The sequence below is a fragment of the Ovis aries genome, chromosome 10 (genome assembly GCF_016772045.2).
Source record: "Ovis aries strain OAR_USU_Benz2616 breed Rambouillet chromosome 10, ARS-UI_Ramb_v3.0, whole genome shotgun sequence".
NCBI lineage: Eukaryota > Metazoa > Chordata > Mammalia > Artiodactyla > Bovidae > Ovis > Ovis aries.
Window position 1 is genome coordinate 69620913 of NC_056063.1, and position 22157 is coordinate 69643069.

At 43.9% G+C, this 22157-nt stretch overlaps 1 long non-coding RNA gene across 1 annotated transcript; it reads right to left on the bottom strand.

The window, feature by feature from the left end:
- Nucleotides 1-19020: 19020 nt before the first annotated feature.
- Nucleotides 19021-20734, bottom strand: LOC132657241 (uncharacterized). The gene is made up of 2 exons (XR_009595107.1): nucleotides 20148-20734; nucleotides 19021-19515 (listed from the first exon to the last, which is right to left on the bottom strand). It is a non-coding gene; the product is annotated as an uncharacterized LOC132657241 (long non-coding RNA).
- Between the last annotated feature and the right edge of the window lie 1423 nt (nucleotides 20735-22157).

Sequence of the window (22157 nt, forward strand, 5' to 3'; positions counted from 1 at the left end):
AAACTTGAGACACACATAAGCTACTGAATTAAGTGATCGGATTTATTAAATAGCTTCACCAGTGATAAGAATAAAACATACCAGTGTCTTGTACCTCCTGATATCATGCACTGAGAAGGGTACAGGATTACTCAGATGGTACTCTTGCCAGAAATTCTTGCCTAACTTTAATCTCTTTATGAAAAGGAAAATAAGACAGATACACATTGAGAGTTTTTACTGTTACCTTACTGTATGGTGCTCTCTGGGTCTTGAATTCTTTATCTGGAAAATAAGCATTTTTCAAAAATGTCAAAGTCGTGAAGGACAAAGACAGACTGAGGATTGTCACAGCTGAGACTAAAGAGACAAGACAACTAAATGTCCTGTGGGATCAGTCCGTAGAGGGAATACTGGTAAATTTCAGATAAGGTCTCTAGATTTGTTAATATTGTATCAATGTAAATTCCCTAGTTTTGCTCATTCTCCTATGGCTATATAAGATAGTCACATAAGGATAAGCCACTCCAGAAGTCTTTCTACTCTTTTTTGCAACTTTTATACAAATCTAAAGTTATTTCTAAGGACTTCCTCGGTGGTCCAGTAGTTGATAATCCACCTGCCAATACAGGGGACATAACGTTCGATCCCACACATCAAGGAACAACTGGGCCCATGTGCCACAACTTACCGAAGCCCTAGGGCCTAGAGCCTGTGCTCCACAAGAAGAGACACCACCAAAATGAGAAGCCCAAGAACCACAATGAAGAGTAGCCACCATTCACCACAATTAAAGGAAGCCCCAGTACAACAGTGAAGACCCAGTGAAACCAAAAATTTAAAAAGTTATTTCAAAATTAAAAGTTTAAAAAAATAAAACCCTACTTGGCATTCTAAGATTGGACCTCGTGGTCTTTCAACCTCCCACCAACAATTTAATACGTGCAGGACTCTTGATCTAAGCTACAAAATAGTCTCTTCTCAGTTGTTATGTCTCCTCCCGTACTAAGGATACCATGCTTTTGAACAGCAGATGGAGTTTGCATATTTCTGCTATATTGACTATTTTTATTCAAGCCCTTAGAAGATATTAGCTCAGTTTTAATTAGCCTCTTCTAATTTTACAGTCAAGAGTCCACAGGTTTAGTCTCTGTCTTTGTCATCATTCATGATTGAAGGAACTAACAAAAGAAAAAGTGTGCACATCAAGTTTCCTGTATTCTACTCTCCATTCACTTTAAATGTTTTTCACATAACTTACATAGTCAAATCTCAGTGAGTGTCCAGAATGTACACAGCATGCTACATTTCATAAGAATACGAGGAAAAAATAATGACTACTAGTTGTTATGTATCGTGCTGGTGGTAGAAGCTGTCTCTGTTGTTGTTTAGTTACTAAGTCATGTCCGACTCTTCATGAGCCCATGGACCATAGCCCACCAGGCTCCTCTCTCCATGGAAATCTCCAGGCAATAATACTGGAGTGGGTGGCCATTTCCTTCTCCAGGGATCTTCCTGACCCAGGGATCAAACCTGGGTCTCCTGCGGCTCCTGAGAAGCTAATATTATCCCAATTACTGGTAACAACTAACATTTTGTTCTTAAGACATGTCAGGCACTGAGCCTACTACTTCATGTATTATTTCCTTTAATCCTTCAATAGCACAATCAGTTGACACAGACGAGGCAGCAATCGTACATTCGCTCATAATATCTGGCCAACTAACCCTAACCCATCCACACGATGGAAGAATAGCAGCTCCCACCTCATGCAGGTTGCTATCGGAATCACGTGAGCAGGTAAATGCAGTTCTTAAGCAGTGCCAAATTTCTAAATAAGTGCTCAAAAATATCTTCTACTATGATCATTACACTGTACGCTCCACTGAGTCAGGAGCCACATGCCTGGCACATTGCAGGCACTCAATACAAACCTGTTGAAAAAGTAAATTAAAGTTGTTCTTGACAAGGACATCAGTGATGCAATCTGAGCTGGTGCTAATCCACTGAACAACATTACTCATGACAACTTCCTCCTTGAAGGACTTTGCTTTTTAAAATAACACTCTTCACTGATTCCCTCCTCTTTTCTGGCCTCTCAACAGTCTCATTTCCAGTTCGCCTTTCCACTACTCCCTTACTCTCCATACCATCCTCCAGGGTTATGTCTTTGACCCTCTTCATATTGGAATTAATAGATAGCTTGTAAAAATGTACTAATGCCTGGGTCCCACTTCAAATATCCTGATGTAATTGGATTGGGTGCATCTGGGCATCAGGATATTTAAAAGTCTGTCAAGTGATTATGTTATGAAGCCAAAATGGAGTCATGCTCCCCACCTGCCCTGTCCAATACAGTGACCAGTGGCCACACATGACTGCAAAGCACTTAAAACATGATGAGTCCAAAATGGGATGTACTATAGGTATAAAGTGGATTCCCTGATGGTTCTGTGGGTTAAGAATCCACCTGCAATGCAGGAGATCCAGGAGATGGACCCTTGAGTCTGGAAGATCCCCTGGAGAAGGAAATGGCAACCCACTCTGATATTCTTGCCTGAAAAATCCCGTGACAGCGGAGCTTGGCGGGCTATAGTCCAAAGGGTCACAAAGAATTGGACACAACTGAGCGACTAAGCACTCACATGCAGGTAGAAAGAAAAGCAAGTGAAGAAACTCATTAATAATTTTTCTGTTGAGCACACATTGAAATGATGATATTTTGGATAATGAGTTAAATAAAACATTATTAAAATTAATGTGGCGCACTTATTTTTACTTTTCATTGCAGCTACTAGAAAAATCTTAATTACATATGTGACCTACACTATATTCTTCCTAGATAAAGCTGCTCTGGGCACTAGATAGATGATTTTTATTTTTCTGATTTTATTTATTTACTTATTTTTACTTCTAAATTAAAAAACTTTTTCTCTGATTCTGATCTTTACACTGATGATGCTCAAATATGTTTCTCCATATGTATCTGTTTCTTTTTCAAACTTGAGCTTCACATGTCCAGCGCAAACACATCTTCACAAAATCGGTTCTTGCTCTTCACGGGGCTACCAGTGTAGCATCAACCTTTATTGGCAAAGGAGACCAGCAGCCTGTAGCTCCTCCTTTACTCCTCCCACCCTCACATTCTCCCCAAAGCCTATGGACTAATCCATATCCTTTCTACTTCTTCAATGTCTCTCGAAACTCCCACTGTGTTCCATTTCCATGCATTACCATCTTTGACATCTTTTAATAGGTTCCTAGATGACCATTATATCTACTATTGCAGGCAGGAATCCCTCAGAAGAAATGGAGTAGCCATCATGGTCAACAGAAGAGTCCGAAATGCAGTACTTGGATGCAGTCTCAAAAATGACAGAATGATCTCTGTTCATTTCCAAGGCAAACCATTCAATATCACGGTAATCCAAGTCTATGCCCCAACCAGTAACGCTGAAGAAGCTGAAGTTGAACGGTTCTATGAAGACCTACAAGACCTTTTAGAACCAACATCTAAAAAAGATGTCCTTTTCATTATAGGGGACTGGAATGCAAAACTAGGAAGTCAAGAAACACCTGGAGTAACAGGCAAATTTGGCCTTGGAATGTGGAATGAAGCAGGGCAAAGACTAATAGAGTTTTGCCAAGAAAATGCACTGGTCATAGCAAACACCCTCTGCCAACAACACAAGACAAGACTCTACACATGGACATCACCAGATGGTCAACACCGAAATCAGATTGATTATATTCTTTGCAGCCAAAGATGGAGAAGCTCTATACAGTCAACAAAGAGAAGACCAGGAGCTGACTGTGGCTCAGATCATGAACTCCTTATTACCAAATTCAGACTCAACTTTAAGAAAGTAGGGAAAACCACTAGACCATTCAGGTATGAGCTAAATCAAATCCCTTACGATTATACAGTGGAAGTGAGAAATAGATTTAAGGGTCTAGATCTGGTAGATAGAGTGCCTGATGAACTATGGAATGAGGTTCGTGACAGTGTACAGGAGACAGGGATCAAGACAATCCCCATGGAAAACAAATGCAAAAAAGCAAAATGGCTGTCTGGGGAGGCCTTACAAATAGCTGTTAAAAGAAGAGAAGTGAAAAGCCAAGGAGGAAAGGAAAGATATAAGCATCTGAATGCAGAGTTCCAAAGAATAGCAAGAAGAGATAAGAAAGCCTTCTTCAGCGATCAATGCAAAGGAATAGAGGAAAAGAACAGAAAGGGAAAGACTAGAGACCTCTTCAAGAAAATTAGAGATACCAAGGGAACATTTCATGCAAAGATGGGCTCGATAAAGGACAGAAATGGTATGGACCTAACAGAAGCAGAAAATATTAAGAAGAGGTGGCAAGAATACACGGAAGAACTGTACAAAAAAGATTTTCACGACCCAGATAATCACGATGGTGATGTCAGTCATCTAGAGCCAGACATCCTAGAATGTGAAGTCAAGTGGGCCTTAGGAAGCATCACTATGAACAAAGCTAGTGGAGGTGATGGAATTCTAGTTGAGCCATTTCAAATCCTGAAAGATGATGCTGTGAAAGTGCTGCTCTCAATATGCCAGCACATTTGGAAAACTTAGCAGTGGCCACAGGACTGGAAAAGGTCAGTTTTCATTCCAGTCCCAAAGAAAGGCAATGCCAAAGAATGCTCAAACTACCGCACAATTGCACTCGTCTCACACACTAGTAAAGTCATGCTCAAAATTCTCCAAGCCAGGCTTCAGCAATACGTGGACCATGAACTTTTTGATGTTCAAGCTGGTTTTAGAAAAGGCAGAGGAACCAGAGATCAAATTGCCAACATCCGCTGGATCATCAAAAAAGCAAAGAGAGTTCCAGAAAAACATCTATTTCTGCTTTATTGACTATGCCAAAGCCTTTGACTGTGTGGATCACAATCAACTGTGGAAAATTCTGAAAGAGATGGGAATACCAGACCACCTCACCTGCCTCTTGAGAAATCTGTATGCAGGTCAGGAAGCAACAGTTAGAACTGGACATGGAACAACAGACTGGCTCCAAATAGGAAAAGGAGTATGTCAAGGCTGTATATTGTCACCCTGCTTATTTAACTTCTATGCAGAGTACATCATGAGAAATGCTGGACTGGAAGAAACACAAGCTGGAATCAAGATTGCCAGGAGAAATATCAATAACCTCAGATATGCAGATGACACCACCCTTATGGCAGAAAGTGAAAAGCAACTCAAAGCCTCTTGATGAAAGTGAAAGAGGAGAATGAAAAAGTTGGCTTAAAGCTCAACATTCAGAAAACGAAGATCATGGCATCCGGTCCCATCACTTCATGGGAAATAGATGGGGAAACAGTGGAAACAGTGTCATACTTTATATTTTGGGGCTCCAAAATCACTGCAGATGGTGACTGCAGCCATGAAATTAAAAGATGCTTACTCCTTGGAAGGAAAGCTATGATCAACCTAGATAGCATATTCAAAAGCAGAGACATTACTTTGCTGACTAAGGTCCATCTAGTCAAGGCTATGGTTTTCCAGTAGTCATGTATGGATGTGAAAGTTGGACTGTGAAGAAGGCTGAGCGCTGAAGAATTGATGCTTTTGAACTGTGGTGTTGGAGAAGACTCTAGAGTCCCTTTGACTGCAAGGAGATCCAACTAGTCCATTCTGAAGGAGATCAGCCCTGGGATTTCTTTGGAAGGAATGATCCTAAAGCTGAAACTCCAGTACTTTGGCCACCTCATGTGAAGAGTTGACTCATTGGAAAAGACTCTGATGCTGGGAGGGATTGGGGGCAGGAGGAGAAGGGGACGACAGGGGATGAGATGGCTGGATGGCATCACTGACTCGATGGACGTGAATCTGAGTGAACTCCGGGAGCTGGTGATGTACAGGGAGGCCTGGCGTGCTGCGATTCATGGGGTCACAAAGAGTCGGACACGACTGAGCGCCTGAACTGAACTGAACAGTCTCCCCAGGTCCTCTCTAATCTATAGCTGTTGTTGTTTAATCGCTAACTCGTGTCCAACTCTTTGCAGCCCCAGGACTGCAGCCCGCCAGGCTCCTCTGTTCAAGGGATTTCTGAGACAAGAATACTAGAGGGAGTTGCCATTTCCTCTTTCAGGGGATCTTTCTGACCCAGGGATAGAATCGGAGTCTCTTGCATCTCCGGCATTGACAAGTGGATTCTTTACTGTTGAGCCACCAGGAAAGCCCTGAATACAAGGAACTAGAGGCTTATGAAATCTCAAGAATGGCTAGCAATGATGCTAGGAAGCTCTAGAGCTGCTACCCAGAAGAGAAGCTACTTTGAATCTCAAGAACTTCAGGAATGCCTGGGCTCAGCCTGCAGGGGCTGCCTGAGAAGTGGCCTGCAGCTACATAGACAGCATGGTAACCCGTGCTCACCTGGGAAACTGGCTGGGCAAGGGAAGCTGAGTCAAGGTGTGCTGTGTGACCTTCTGGTGGGATGTTTGGCCTATGCATCCAGACCACAAGACAGAGCTCTGAGCTAAAGGACAGATGTGAGAGTCATAGGCCTGAAAAAAAATGACCTTTCTGAGAGACACTGTAGAGAGGGAAATGAAAAACAGGAGGGTCCCATCCACAGTGGCTTGGAAATAAGGCAGTGATTTGCAGTGACCCAGGGCTTCCCTGGTAGCTCAGATGGCAAAGAATCTGCCTGCAATGCAGAAGACCCGGATTCGATCCCTGGGTTGTGAAGATCCTCTGGAGAAGGCAATGGCAACCCACTCCAGTATTCTTGCCTGGAGAATTCTGTAGACAGACCATGGGATTGCAAAAAGTCAGACACGACAAAGCAACTAACACACACAGAGCGACCTAAGTTCCTGGATGCTGGCCACCTGCTGTAACCATGCGAACACCCTCATCTCTCAGACCAGGACTTGGAGACCAGATTCCACTGGTCCCAGCAGCTCCCAAGCCTCCTATTAACCAGGCCTATGTATGGAAATGGATGTGCTGATTTAGTGTCCTTGGCAGGTACTGTGAGCCTGGATTAGCCCAAAGGAGGAAGAGATGGTGGTCAAGTGTGGGTGGGTGGAGAAGAAAACTGACAGAACTGGGCTTGAGGTACAAACTGAGTCGACTGTTTTCCACATTAAATTTGAACCCTCTTATGACTGCCCCCAGAAGAGAAATATGCCTGATGAAAAGCACATGATTCAAGTGAAGGGAACTAAGCAATGCTTCTTTGTGCTCAAGATTTCATGGCTGGTGTCATTTGCAATGAGGAGAACAAAAAACTTTTCAAAAGAATACTTCTTTAAAAGCAATCCATGTTGATACCAACCAATTTATGAGATCATTCAAAGAAAGACAAAATAAACCAATATCAAAAGTATGTGCTAAAAACAAAGTTTATACAAAGATTAACTGTGGCAAATAAATGTCAAGGCATACTAATTATGTAGCTTCTAATGTTTCTGCCCAAAATGTGATCATTTGCAAAATCACAAGAGGATAAGTGCTGAAATAGGGGATTGAAGAGAATGATGTATGTTGGAAATAGCTTCCAGACAATTTCTCTTCTGCTGTCTGAGTTTTATTCCACACTCCAATATCTCCTCTTGGGCTATACTTTTCTGACTTCCAATTGCATTTCCTAATTCTCTGTGGACCTGGAAACTGACCACTGCCTTTCCAGCCATTATCCAAAGTGAAAACATGTAAATAAGAAGCTCTGTGACCACAGCTTCCCATTTTTCCTAATTCCTTGTGGAAGTACTCTGTAGTAGGCTGAATAATGCCCCCAAAGATAACAGGTTCTAAGCCCTGGAACCTGTAAACATCATCTTATTATGTTTGTTACCACTATTTGTCACCTGATGCTATATTAGTCTTATGGGACCACCAGATCCTCAGCTCACTGGCTTTCCCTGTTCCCTCTCCACTTTCCTTTTTGTCTTCTCTTCCCTCCCTATCTACTCTAAATTCCATTTTCCATCTGTATAATATTGCAAATACCCAAAATCCCCTTGCTTTTCTCTCTGTCCAGAACTAGCTGACTTACTCTTCACCCTAAATTATGGATGAAGCACAAGCTGGAATAAAGATTGCTAGGAGAGCAATATCAATAACCTCAGATATGCAGATGACACCACCCTTATGGCAGAAAGTGAAGAGGAACTAAAGAGCCTCTTGATGAAAATGAAAGAGGAGAGTGAAAAATTGGCTGAAAACTCAACATTCAAAAAATGAAGATCTCAAAAAAAAAAAAAAAAAGATCATGGCATCTAGTCCCATCATTTCATGGCAAGTAGATGGGAAAACAATGGAAACAGTTGACAGAGTTTATTTTCTTGGGCTCCAAAATCACTGTACATGGTGACTGCAGCCATGAAATTAAAAGACACTTGCTCCTTGGAAGAAAAGCTATGATGAACCTAGACAGCACGTTAAAAAGCAGAGACATTACTTTGCCAAGGTCTGTCTAGTCAAAGCTATGGTTTTTCCTATGGACTTCCCTAGTGGCTGCCTGCAATGCAGGAGACCAGAGTTTGATTCTTGAGTTGGGAAGATCCCCTGGAGAAGGGCATGGCAATCCAGTCCAGTATTCTTGCCTGGAGAATTCCATGGACAGAGGAGCCTGACACCCTACAGTCCATGAGGTTCCAAAGAGTTGGACAAGACTGAGGGCTAACACTTTCACTTCCTTCATGTATGGATATGAAAGTTGGACCATAAAGAAAGCTGAGCACCAAAGAATTGATGCTTTTGAACTGTGGTGCTGGAGAAGATGCTTGAGAGTCCCTTGGATTGCAAGATCAAACCAGTCAATCCTAAAAGAAATCAATCCTAAACATTCATTGGAAGGACTGATGCTGAAGCTGAAACTCCAATACTTTGGCCACCTGATTCGAAGAACTGACTCATTAGAAAAGATCCTGATACTGGGAAAGATTGAGGGCAGGAGGAGAAAGAGCCAAGAGGATGAGATGGTTGGATGGCATCACCAACTCAATGGACATGAGTTTGAGCAAGCTCTGGGAAACAGTGAAGGAGAAGGAAGCCTGGCATGCTGCAGGCCATGGAGTTGCAAAGAGTCAGACGTGACTGAGTGACTGAACAACAACTACATTAACCTAACCATTAACCATCTCTGCATCAGAACCTGAGAAACTAAGTGTTACTGCAGAAAACTCATTCAGCCAGGCAGACTGATACCACTAAAAACTGTTGGTGTGAGCCCCAACTGGGTCTTCCATGCTACTTCCCCTCAGTCACGTGCCAGAGCAGATGTATCTATTAATAACTGCCAACTCGACCTGGAAAACACATGGGCACTTTAAATCCAATGCATCCAAAACTGACTGCAGGATCTCACTCTCCAAACCCACTTCCCAGGGTTCCCCAGCTCAGGACATGGCACTCATACTCCCCAGGGTCTCATGCTGGAACCATCCTCTGCACTTTTCTCCTCTCATGCCTTGGTCAGTCCATAACCAAGTCCTGTTGATTTCAACTTCTCAGCTTTCTCAAAATCGTTTGCTTTTCCCTACTTTCCACCGATGCCCAAGTTCCACTCACTGTGATCTGTTGCCTGAACTGGAGCCTCTGCATGGATCTCCTACAGCCACTCCTGCTCCCCTCCAGTGGTTCATCTTTCATGATCAGAGTTATCACTTAGGAGACAAGTTCGACCATCTCCTGTCTATGCTTAAAACTGAATTATCAGGATGGATTCTAGTTCCTTGTAGGATAAAGTTCCAAATACTTGGCAGGGACTCAAAGGCTCCTGCCCCCCCATCATGATTTGTCCTCTTCCCCTCCCTGCAGTTTCTTCTTGCCCCATGGTTCTCCTTAATCTCTAAGCTTCAATCTTATTCCAGTTCCTCAGTTCAGTTCAGTTGCTCAGTCGTGTCCACCTCTTTGTGACCCCATGGACTGCAGCACACCAGGCCTCCCTGTCCATCGCCAACTCCTGGAGTTTACTCAAATTCATCTCCATTGAGTCAGTGATGCCATCCAACCATCTTATCCTCTGTCATCCTCTTCTCCTCCTGCCTTCAATCTTTCCCAGCATCAGGGTCTTTTCAAATGAGTCAGCTCTTCGCATCAGGTAGCCAAAGTATTAGAATTTCAGCTTCAGCATCAGTCCTTCCAATGAATATTCAGGACTGATTTTCTTTAGGATGGACTAGTTGGTTCTCCTTGCAGTCCAAGGGACTCCCAGTTCCTAGAATGCACCGAATTCCTCTGAGTTTCAGGGTCTTTCCACATGACTCCAAATGGATGGAAAGTCCTTTCTCCTTTGCCCCCTCATGATTCTATCTGGTGATTTCTTAGCCCTAGTAGCTGTGTGTTTAACTTGCATAGAAGGAAAAACTAGGAGATTCAAGATATGAAAACTGAACACAGTCTGGTTTTGCATCTAAGGAGTTCTTATGTGGACACTTTTTCAGTCTCATCTAATCTGATCCCATCATAGAAATTATTTTACATCAAGAAGCATATTGAGACATGTGGTTAAGGAATTTAAGGAAGAGTCATTTAAATCATGGCCACTGTAATCTGTTTCATAGTTCCTGCTCTGCTCAAAGAAACATACTCAGAAGGTGGCTAGGAACTAAAATCACCCGCACTTGACATCCCAAGCTATATCGGTGGGAACAGTGTCTGTGGTGACTGCATCCACTGAAGCCTTTTCTAGTTTGCACAAAGTAGGGTAAGGACTGCATTTCCCAGGTGGTGCAGTGGTAAAGAATTTGCTAGTGCAGGAAATGAAAGAGACCCAGGTTCCATTTCTGGGTTGGAAAGATCACCCGGAGTAGAAACTGACAACTCACTCCAGTATTCTTGCTGGAAAAATCCCATGGACAAAGGAGCCTGGTGGGCTACAGTCCATGGGATCGCAGAGTCAGAGACAACTGAGCAACACATGTACACACAGGGTAGGGGCAAGCAGCTGTCTTGATTCACATCCCAAAAGATGCGGGGTTCAGTGATGTCAGTGGTGTTCAAACAAATGGAATAGCCTGAAAGCCAACCAGGTAGCAAAGGAACCAAGAAAAATCCTATGCTTGTGGCAGATCCATTAATCAGCCAAAGAGCAACTCAAACAGTTAACTGTGAGGGAGAACAGAAGAGATCTAAATTCCTATTGAGTTCTGAGATGGCAATTACGGACATCTAATAGAATCTGTAAGTGGTTCCTATCTGACTTTAAGATGTCTCTCAAAAGTCAAGAAGGGTCACATGGAGCCTCCAAACACAAATCCTGCTGCTTAACATGCCCGACAATCTCAGTGTTCACCCCTCAACAGCTTTCAGATGCTGCACCACTCTCCGCAAAATTAAAATTAGGATCAATACAATGAATACTCAGTGTGTAAAACAATTCAGGGCTCTATTTCAGCCTGAAGTTTCATTTAAGCTGTCGGAATAAAAAGAAAAGACAACCCTTTGTTCTCTCCATTTCACAATCCTGCAAAAGGCCTCTTAGCCAAAATAGCTCCTCTAATCTTTAAGTTTTAATTAGCTGCCCACAATTCATAAAATATCAGGAATTAAAATGCTGATACCTCATTCTCCTGAGAAATGGCACACAATTAACCTCTTTTTTTTTCTGGTCAAAGGCAGAAATTGAGAAAGGGTAATGACAAAATTAATCTATTCTGGTGGTAAGGCCTGCTACCATGCTGGAAACTGCCTTGACCCAGCGTCAAAGGGGAATATAATCTGGAGTGTCAGGAATGGTAGATGCCTTGAGGAATGCCTTCCGTATTCACAACAGGTTACATCACAAAAGCATATTGGGCCCCCAAATCTTACTAAAATGTTAAATGATTCCCCAGTTAATCAACCTGACAGACCCCCTTTTTTCCCACTGAAAACAGATACACATGTAGGCTTTTAAAAATATAATTGTATTTATTTATTTTTGGCTGTGCTGGGTCTTCATCGCTGCGTGGGCTTTTCTCAAGTTGTGGGAAGCGGGGTTCTCACTGCAGCGGCTTCTCTTGTTGCAGACCGTGGGCCCTAGGGCACAGGCTTCAGTAGTTGCAGCACGTGGGCACAGTAGTTGCGGCTCCCAGGCTCTAGAGCACAGGCTCTCAGGAGTTGTGGCCTACGGACTTAGTTGCTCCTCGCCATGAGGGATCTTTCCCGACCAGGGATCAAACCCGTGTCCCTAACATTGGCAGGCAAATTCTTTACCACTGAGCCATCAGGGAAGCCCCCATATGCTTTTAATAATATCTGAAACTCTGGCTTTCTAGGAAGGGGAAGAAAAGACTGAGAAATGGGCACCTTCCTGGAATGATCTCAAGGTCAAATATAAGTCCAGCAGCAAAGTCAGATGGAGTTGCTGCTGCTGAGTTTATGCCTTCTTCAAATAACAGTTCCTGGAAAGAGTTAAGACTCTGCTTTTTTTTTTTTTTCCATGATGGCATATTACATGGTATACATTTAAGTAGGACTAGCCATGGCCATCTAAATTTAGTGGAAAGCCCACAGAGGCAAAATAGAGTCCCAAACCTTGAAACGTACGCTCTCAAGGAAGACAAGAGGAGGTGAAGGGTAGGATGGAGAATCCACCTTCCTTTAAACTCCAACATGGTGACTCACTAGCTCTGTAATGTAGGGCCAGTTGCTTAACCTCTCTGGGCTTTACTTGTCCCCATAACTCTAAACTGGGGACCAAATCTTGTAATGAGGATGAAACAGACAGCCTGGCATTTCACGCAAGTGCCTATCAAGGTTAGCTGCTATATGGTCAATAGAGGAACCCAGATACCTTTTAATGAGTACAAAAAAAAGAAAGATACTGTTTCACATTCAGAACCCTTGGGTAATTCCAACTGCTGCTGTTTGTTTTTCAGGTAACAAATTTATTGAGATATAATTCCCATGCCATTCAGTGAACTCATTGAAAGTGTCCAACTTTCCATGTTTAGCACATTCACCGAGTTGTGTAACCAATGCTTCAACCAACTTTAGGATATTTTCTTTACTATACAAACCCCCATACCCACTAGCTATCACCCTCTTTTCTGCCCAGCCTTAAGCAAACACTGTTTCTGTCTCTATAGAGTTGCCTGTTTTGGACATGTCATACGAACTGAATCACATTATACGTAGTCTTTTGGTAAACAATCGCTTTCATTTAGTCGAATGTTTTTCAGGCTCATTCACACTATAGCATATATCAGGACTTATTTCTTTTTATAGCTGAATAATACTCTGTTGCATGGATATACGACATTTTGCTTATCCACTGCTATTATTCCTTGATAAACCTATTGTAAATTCAGTGCTAAATAATAAAACAACCATAATAACACACAGCGCCAGCCATCGCCTATATAGAGGTGCTTCCTAGCTGGCAGGGTGTGTCTACACATGCAATTTCATTTGCACATGAGTGATTTTATCTGCAGCTCACAACAACCCTGGTTGGCAGGCGTTGTCTTACTTTTCATAGGTGAGATCAAAGAAATTAGACTTCTTAGCAAAGATTGCATCATCATGCAGCCACCAGCAGAGCTGGGACTCAACTCTGACCTTCTAAACAGAGTCCCTGTTTCTTCTGATTAGGGCCAAGCTTCCGTCAACTGGTCAACCTGCCCCATGGTGAGGGGTGTGTGAAGGTCCATTGTCCCAAGATACGTGTTTTGTGCCTTGGAAGGAGCAGAGAGGAGATACAAGATCTTGTCCATGACCTCTATTTGTCCCCCATGTGCAGTCACCTGTGACCGCGTAGCCAGGAGGGGAGGATCTTAGCTTTCCAACTTCAAAGTGAATGTATTAATATTACCACTGCTACAAGGGCTGGCTAATTCCTTGAGGAAGCAAAACAACAGTTCCTTTGTTAAAGGTTCCATCGTCACATCCACCACCCCCGCACCCCACATACACACCGGTGAGGCCCCCATTTGAGGTTTTACAACTAGGCCATTTCCAAGCAGCCACCTTGTGAGCAGACACATATTCACTCCTGGCCTCAGAGAAGGGATCAGCTCCTTCTTCTGTATTGGCCCTCCCCAACAGTGGGACCCCCTTGGCTCTGCCACAAACGCACACAGTAGCCCATTCCCTCCTCTTCTGTAGATATTCCTGCTCCTTTAGCTGGGCAGAAATGACCTCACCTTATTTTACTTTTCCAGAAAAGTGTTCTAAAAACTTCAGTTTTAAAAAATCATTTTTCATTTCCCTCAAGCCCAAATCAGAGTGATTTGATAACACTAATGTCTCATGGATACAGCTCTAGTGTGTAGAAGATACAATACAAGATACAATAGCTGGAAATCACTTGGGAAGAAGGGGAGAAGGAAAAAGAAAAAGGAAGTGGGAATCCATCTGTGGATTTAAATTCAGTAAAATGGCATGCTGCAGTCCATGGGGTCGCAAAGAGTCGGACACAACTTAGCGACCAGACAACAACAACAACAGAATGAGCTGACCCCCTTCCCCTTTATATGAGGACAAGATGATCTCCTTCCAGACCGTACTATCCAGGAAAGACCTGCCAGAGCAAAACTCAAAACCAGCTGTGACTGGGGCTTAGGCAGTTGGAACCTATAACCTAGAACTATTGGTGGCTCACTTCTCTCGGAAACAGTGGTGAACCCAGCAAAGCTCCTCAGAGGCCCTGGAAGTTCAGTCGGTGGCAGCACCTTCAGAGGGCTCAGCAAGGAAATGCATCACTGCACAAAGCATGGCGGGATGCCAGTGAGCCGCTGTGGCATGGCTTCTGTCTGCTCTACACAAGAAGGGTGTGAGGCTGCAGGGAATCCAGGACCGGGGCCAGCCTTCAGCCTCCACCAGCTCTCAGCCATCCTGGGTCAGTCAGACCATTGCCAGGTCCATTTGCCAGTGGCCTTGGGACCCTCAGACACATGGGGAAGGAGTCCTGAGCGCCGAGGTGAGATAAGACAAGCTAAGCCAGCATCACTCCGCTGGCTGCATGGTCCTATCACCTTCCACAAAAAAAGGAAGATTCTGTTCCAGTTTAAGCTCCTGGGTAGAGCTGGTTCCTTTCTCCCTACCAAAGAAATAATAGAATCTTCTCTTGGTTCATCCTCAGTAGCTGTTTCCAGAAAATGCCAGCAGGGTTTCGTTAAGGGTTGAGTTGTATTCCCCCAAAATAAAGTCCTAACCCCAGTATCTCAGAATGTGATCCTATTTGGAAATAGGGTTGTTGCAGATGTAATTTTTTGTTATCTGTTGTTTAGTCACTAAGTCGTGTCCAGTTCTTTGTCACCTCATGAACTGTAGTCCTCTAGGCTCCTCTGTCCATGGAAATTTCCAGGCAAGAACACTGGAGTGAGTTGCCATTCCCTTCTCCAGGAGATCTTCCCAATCCAGGGATTGAATGCATGTCTCCTGTATCACAGGAGGATTCTTTCCCACTGAGCCACCTGGGAAGATGTAACAGTTAAGTGAAAATGAGGTCATTCAAGTGGGCCCTCAGCCAGTATGACTGGTGTCCTTATAAAAGGGGGACATTTGGACAGAGAGACACACAGGGAGAACCCTGCGTGAAGATCACAGAGATCAAGGTACTGCTTCTACACACAGAGGCGCCCGCAAACCACCCAAACAAGGCAAGAGGCACTGACCACCTTCACCCTCAGGGCCCTTGGAAAGAGCCAGCACTGCTGACACCATGATCTTGGACTTTTCGCCTTCAGAACCATCAGACGATAGTCACCAGGACTAGGGGACATTGGTGTGACAGCCCCAGAGAACTAACACAGATTCCTTTCCTCAGCTTTTGCCGTTATTTTCCATCTGACCCTAGATCCTCCCCTCACGTCACAGGGGGACCTACCTCTGTCACTCCAGCCTCATTGCCGGGGGAGGGAGCGTTCCCTCCACCTTTGCAGGACTTGGTGCCAAAGTGAAGTGTGTTATGTTAAACACAACTTCAGAGACCTCCAAATGACTGGGAAAATGAAAAATACATTTCCTTTTAATAAATTCATCCCATTTGTTTCTCTGTGCTAAATTATCAAGACGATGAGAAAATATTACTCAGCCATAAAAAGGAACGCATTTGAGTCAGTTTTAATGAAGTGGACGAACCTAGAGCTTATTGTACAGGGTGAAGTAAGTCAGAAAGAGAAATATAAACATTGTATACTGATGCATGTATATGGAATCTAGAAAGATGGTACTGATGAAATTATTTACAGGACAGCAGTGGGGAAACAGACGTAGAGAACAGACTTACGGACAAGGGGGGCGGGGGAAGGTGGACAGCGGGAAGAAGGAGAGGGTGAGAGGTATGGAGAGAGTAACATGGAGACTTAGGTTACCATATGTAAAATAGGCAGCCAATGGGAATTTGCTGTATGACTCGAACAGGGGCTCTGTAACAATCTAGAGGGGTGGGATGGGGAGGGAGATGGGAGCGAGGGGACACAGGTACACAGGTGTACCTATGGCTGATCCTTGTTGATATTTGACAGAAAACAAGAAAATTCTGTAAAGCGATTATCCTTCAGTTAAAAAAATCAATAAACTATAAAAAAGATGAGAATATTTATATGTGACAAATACTTGACAAAGTCACATAACAAATACCATTTTAGAGCTTAGCATGTACCAGCTTCTGTTTAGTTTTTTTTATTTTTTATTTACATTTTTAATTGGAAATAATGTTATTTTTAATTGGGGGATAGTTGTGCCAGTTTGTGCCAGTTCAGTTCAGTTCAGTTCAGTCTTTCAGTCATGTCCAACTCTCTGTAACCCCATGGACTGCAGCACGCCAGGCCTCCCTGTCCATCGCCAACTCCCGGAGTTCAAGTTTCTGCCATATAACAATACAAATCAGTCATAAGTATACACGTATCCCCTGTCTCTTGAACCTCCTTCCCACCCCCACATCTCACCCCCCTAAGTCATCACAGAGCATTAGGGTGAGCTCTCTGCGTCATACAACAACTTCCCACTAGCTATCTATTCTACACATGGTCATGTATGTATCTGTTACATATATTAGCAATTGAATGATCACAACACTCCTGTTAGGGAAATACTATTATCATCCCCATTTTACAGTAAGGAAACTGAGACTTAACGATTTCCACAGGGTCAGTGGCAAGGCCAGAGGTCAATGGCACCAGAATTTATGCTCTGAACCACTGTGTCAGACCGCATCTCACAGTCAGGATTTAATAGCATCCGGGTGGACTTTTGAACAAGGCCCATCATTCTGAGTGTCAGTAATCCCTGCCATCAAGGGACCCAGCCCAGTCCTAAATGTGAGATGATGGTGCACTTCCATTCTACTCCCAGGGGGTTGTTTTATATCAAAGCACTAGCAGATCTGAAATCCATCGGCAGGTCTCCCCCATACAACATAGAAATGCTCAGCACCCTGACAACCCAAATGTATCCATGTCCAGGCCCCATGGAACTATGGCAGAACCCATGAGGCCAAGCAGGAGATGAGAGAAGCCTCGTAGACCAGAGTTCCAATGGTGGCATCCAGCAATCCAAGGGTTTTTTTTCTAAAAATATATGAAACACCCCCAGGCAGCTAGGCAAGATTCTTTCTGATTGCTGAGGTTTTCGATAAATAGTTGGGGCAAAAGACTTTGAATTGGGGTAAAAACTTTGAGTTATTCCCAATACTATGACCCTATCTGTACCTGGCAGGTTGGTTAGGCAGGATGAATTGTGTGTGTGTGTGTGTGTGTGTGTGTGTGTGTGTGTGTGTGTGTGTGTGTGTGTGTGTGTGTGATAGTCACACAGTCATGTCCAACTCTTTGAGATCCCATGAACTCAAGCCTGTCAGGCTCCTCTGTCCATGGAATTCTCCAGGCAAGAATTCTGGAGTGGGTTGCCATGCCCTCCTCCAGGGGATCTTCCTAACCCAGGGATTGAACCCACATTTCCTGCATTGCAGGTGGATTCTTTACCATCTGAACCACCAGAGAAGCCTAGGTGAACTGTAAATAAGCACTAATAATAAATCAGTACTTTTCGATGGCACAGGCTAGCTTAGATTGCCCTCTTTGATGGAAAATACCTTCCATGGAGCACAGAGCCTCTATGGAAAACTGAAGTCAACTCAGCTCCTCAACAGGCGCCCAAAGAGGTGTTAGCTAGAAACAACATAACTCTCAACCCAGGAAAAGTTGGGCTATGCTTCCAAAATGGTATTAAGAACCAACTCAGAAGCTAGTAAGTAACACAAAATCCTTCTACAGCTACAGAAGTGAAGTGAAGTTGCTCAGTCACATCCTACTCTTTGTGATCCCATGGACTGTAGCCTACAAGTCTCCTCTGTCCATGGAATTTTCCAGGCAACAGTACTGGAGTGGGTTGCCATTTCCTTCTCCAAGTGAATCCTTTATTTAAGGCCCAGTAGGTCAAAGTATGTGCACAGAAATATGGCAGCTACCAAGGACCAATGGCAGCTACAAGGCAGATACGATGACAGATATAATGTCTAGGATCCAAGGCTGATAGGTCTAATCCTGAAAATAGCCGAGTACCAAAAGGCCTGGACTGAAAGATTTCACACTGACACTGGACAGAATCAAGTCCTGGGAGCTGCCAGGGCCTGTGATGTCCAAGAGCTGCTTTTCAAAGGGGACCTCCCAAGCACTACTGAAGGCCAACATCTGAGAAGCCTCATAACTGACAAGAATGAATGAGCTAGTTATTAGCAGATTAAGCAAAATGTTTTCATTATTAAGACATGTTTCTATGGTGCTGGACTGTTTGCTTTCTTTATATTTTTGGGGTCACAAAACCTTTATTTAGCTCTTAATCTCCATTACATCTGGAAAGTTTTCTAAAACCTGTTTATCTAGTGGTTGTTCAGACAGTCAGTCGTGTCCTACTCTCTGTGACCCCATGGACTGCAGCATGCCAGGCTTCTCCGTCCTTCACCACCTCCTGGGGCTTCTTCAGACTCATGTCCATTGAGTCAGTGATGTCATCCAACCATCTCATCCTCTGTTGATGAAGATTTACATTGTTTTCTATTTATCTAGAAAGCTATGTAAATCTTCCACTTAAAAATAGCAGTCAGTATATCTTAAAGAACTTGAAAGATGGAAAGTTACTGTCGTCGTTAAGACATTTATTGAACGGCAACCATGTAATGTGTGACTGACCCTCCCTCATGGGTTTATGACCTGCATTAATGCAGGTTAGTGCCCTGGCAGATCCTGGTCCCAAAATGCCTCGGCTTGTCTATTAGGCCAAGACAACCCCACGCTCTTTCTGGACACTAACACAGAGGCCCAGTTTCCCACTCTTCCCATGTTGAAGAAGGTTTAGTGTTAGTTGCTCAGTCGTGTCCAACTCTTTGCGATCCCATGGACCATAGCCCTCCAGATCCTCCATCCATGGAATTCTGAAGAAGGTTTCTTTTTCTTCCTTTCCTAAAATAATACAGGTGAAAAAATATTTAATACATAAACCAAAAGAAAAACACTAAAAATCATCCATAATTTTAAATCAACCACAAATCTTTCTAGACTGTCTGAAAGAGTTACCTGTTGTCAAATCAATAGATGTCAAGAAGCATTGCTTGTTTAGAAGGATGGTAAGGATAACCCTGTATGCGAGACAGCAAAAGAGACACAGATGTATAGAACGGACTTTTTTTGGACTCTGAGGGAGAGGGAGAGGATGGGATGATATGGGAGAGTAGCATTGAAACATGTATACTATCATGTAAGAAACAAATCGCCAGTCTATGTTCGATACAGGATACAGGATGCTTGGGGCTGGTGCACGGGGATGATCCAGAGAGATAATATGGGGTGGGAGGTGGGAGGGGTTCAGGATTGGGAACTCATGTACACCCGTGGCGGATTCATGTCAATGTATGGCAAAACCAATACAGTATTGTAAAGTAAAATAAAGTAAAATTAAAAATTTTTAAAAAAAAAAGAAGCACTGCTTGAGAACCTAGAATGTTTCTGGCACAAGGCTGGGTGATCTAAGGCACAGAACAATAGGGGGACTTCCCAGGTGGTCTAGTGACTAAGACTCCATGCTCTCAATGCAGGGAGCCTGGGTTCCATCCCTGGTCAAGGAACTAGGTCCTGCTGAAACTAAAGACCCCTTATACCCCGAGGAAGAGCAAGGACCCCACAAGCTGCAACTTATAAGACCCAGCACAGCCAAATAATTAATAAGCAAATAAACATTGAAAAAAAAAGGAATAGGAATCTCGGCCCAGACCTTCAAAAGAGTTTGATCTCTTGTTGCTGCTGCCGCTGCTGCTGCTAAGTCGCTTCAGTCGTGTCCGACTCTGTGGAACCCCATAGACGGCAGCCCACTAGGCTCCTGTCCCTGGGATTCCCCAGGCAAGAACACTGGAGGCGGGTTGCCGTTTCCTTCTCCAATGCATGAAAGTGAAAAGTGAAAGTGAAGTCTCTCAGTCATACTCGACTCTTAGCGACCCCATGGACTGGAGCCTACCAGGCTCCTCCGTCCATGGGATTTTCCAGGCAAGAGTACTGGAGTGGGGTGCCTTGCCTTCTCCGTGATCTCTTGTTAGAGAACATAATAAAAACAAGTACAGCCAGAAGCCATAATATGCTGATGAGCCACCATCACCGCTGCCAGGAGGATGAAAAAGGAAATGTACTCATTCATTGGATAAATCTGCATTGAGCGCGACTGCGCGCTCTCTGCATTGCACATGGATGGACATCTTAAGGAGATGATAGCAGCCAGTCAGGAAATATTATCTAGATGGATAAACATATAAGGTGCGGGAAGTACAAAGCGGGAAAACCCCGAAGATTTCCCGGGAAAACCGGCAGGAGCTGACGCTTGAACCCATCCCTGAAGGAAGAGAGCGGCCAGCAGGGGGCGCCAACTGAGCGCTAAGTACGCCCGGTGCCACAGGAGGAGCACTTCCTGGATCATTTCATTTAATTCGCTCAAGAGCCCTATAAAATAAGTATTTATTTTTCCTTCTGTTTTACAGGTGGGCCAGCCGAAACTGAGAAGGACTCCAGAACCTGTGAACATTTCACAGCCAATAGGTGAGGTCAGAGCTCAGGCCCAGGCAGCTCCCACCACGTGTATCCACAGAGCTGCGGTACCCACCTGTGGTTTCAGCCTTCTCCTCTGCCTCTTGCTGGACCGCATTCCTCCACTTCATCCACTGCGGTCGAAAATGCACATCACTTTGATGAATCGTTTGTTTTTACAATGTGAGAGTTCAATGTGAGAGTTCGTAAGTTGTTGCAGTGACTCGCAATTCAGATCCTTCAGCCAGGTTGGTTGAAGCAATCCAGTGTTACCATGAACACAACTGAGAACTCAGATTTAAAAGGAATAAAGTTGCTTTCTGGCTCTCCTGAAGTTTCTCTCGAGATCTGAGATAACCCACTTCTAAGGATTCCCTGCTTTTAGGGGTGAGATCAACTGTCCCAACGTCTGTCTCCACCCCCACCTCTGCTAGGGAGAGGATTTGACATCCCCTACTGCAGAACTTCCATGGACAGAGGAGCCTACAGTCCATGGGGCCACGTAAAGTTGGACACGACTGAGCGACTACACCACCACCACCACCCCTCCAGCCTGCCAGATTTTTTTTCTGTTGTCTTTGCCCTTTTCCTTTCCTTCTTCAATCCCAGCACTCCTCCAACCTCTCAGGGAATAAGCTCACATCCTTCCAGCCATTCCCGGTCAGATGACTTCTTTCGGAGACCACTCCTCCATAATCCTCACATTTGCCCACTAGAACACAGAGACTCTCAAGTATCTCTTCCTGATGTCCAAACCACCTTTTCTGAGGAGGTGGCATTTTGCCATAGGAAATGAGCACACATTTGAAACCGAAAATGACAGATGGGACAGAATCACATGCCCAGTGCAGAGTGCAGAGTGCAGAGCACACTGGGAGATTAAAATGGGAGCGATCCATTGCAGCTTAATCTATGGCGAATGGGCTTCATGAGAGGCAAAACGTGAGCGAGAACTTGAAAGATGGACACTAACTGAGGAGACGCTAACAGAATCAGATGTGGAATAAACAGGCACCTGACTACATTTTTCTAGGAGCAGTTTGCCATCCTGACATAAAACAATGCTCACAATGGAGTGGTTTCTATGCACCCTCTACCAGTATGCCATTCCTGCCTTCTCAACAGCTAAATAAATCAGGCCTTCATTTTGTTAAAAAAAGGAACAAAACCAAACTTTTCTGTTAATAATTATTCCTAGCATAAGAGATTA